The sequence below is a fragment of the Etheostoma spectabile genome, chromosome 7, assembly GCF_008692095.1.
Source record: "Etheostoma spectabile isolate EspeVRDwgs_2016 chromosome 7, UIUC_Espe_1.0, whole genome shotgun sequence".
Lineage (NCBI taxonomy): Eukaryota > Metazoa > Chordata > Actinopteri > Perciformes > Percidae > Etheostoma > Etheostoma spectabile.
Genome location: NC_045739.1, coordinates 21,140,013 through 21,141,256, shown reverse-complemented (window position 1 = coordinate 21,141,256; position 1,244 = coordinate 21,140,013).

Below are 1,244 nucleotides of genomic sequence, written 5' to 3'. Positions count from 1 at the left end.
GCTAGGGAATGCATTATGTCAATGATAGTTTCCCACAAAGATAGTGCCACGCACTGTGTGTGCGTGTGTGTGTGTGGGTGGGTGGTAGAAAGGATGCCTTTGGAAACACATGACTTCTTTTTATACAGTCTTTTGATTTTACATGTGCTCCAGACATACGTAACGATATATTGTCACAATATGAAGATCTCAGGCTTGAGAATAAGAAATAAAGTTAGGTTTTTTCTGCATCGAAAAAATGTCCTAGTTCAGTCAAGGATTATTAAACTGCAGCAGGCCAGTTTTCATGTATAGGGGATCGTTCGTTGACGGTGCCACGAGTCAGAGGACTGCCAAAGAAAAATAAAACCATTTTTGAATTATTGTAAACAGACTACTTTTTTGTGACCAAATGTTTCTATTTAAAAAACAATTACAAACAATATGCTGAGAGATGAGAATGTGTCTCAGGACCAATGAAAAATAAAAGTAAAAACACAGAGAAAAGACGTGAAGGAGGGAAACAACAACAACACAGCAGCAAAAGCGACAGACATACACAAACACACACACAAGCAGACACACACACACAGACAGAAACAAGACAAGGGACCAAACACAGGTGCAAACAGGATCAAGAAGGCCGCAGCACCATATTACAGCATGGCCCTTAAACAGTCATTAAGGCTGTGCCAAGTGTTCAACATTTTTCCAGGCGCTACATTTACTCAAGCTGTTGACTTTTCCAAATACACAACATTCCAAAAAAAAGTGTCCATATACAAACAGACACATTATGAGACGGTTTCCAACGGGTTGCAATCATCTTCTTAGCAAGTTTTTTTAGTTTTGGAGAGCTGAAGGGCTGACAGGTCGTTCAGAATCAAAACATTGGCAGAAACAGGTACACTAACGTTAATCAGGACAGATATTTTATGGTTGCAATATTGTTCCAGAACTGACCAACAGGAGAGCACTCCCAGATTTTGTGAGGATAAGTGCCCCTAGCCTTCAGTGGGCAGAAAGTGCATGAAGGGCTGTTACTTACCTTCATGTGGTGCATTTTCACAGGGGTGAGATGTGTCCTATGGATGAAATTGTAGTGAATCTGCTGATGATCTGGGTTGTGCGATACTGGATGTCAGACCATACATCATGCCAGTCAAGATTGAGGTCTGGACAATCACGTTCCCAGACCTTCTCAATAGGAAGTGCACTATTCATTTCACCCCCAACCGGCCCGTCAGACACCGCCTACCAAGAGC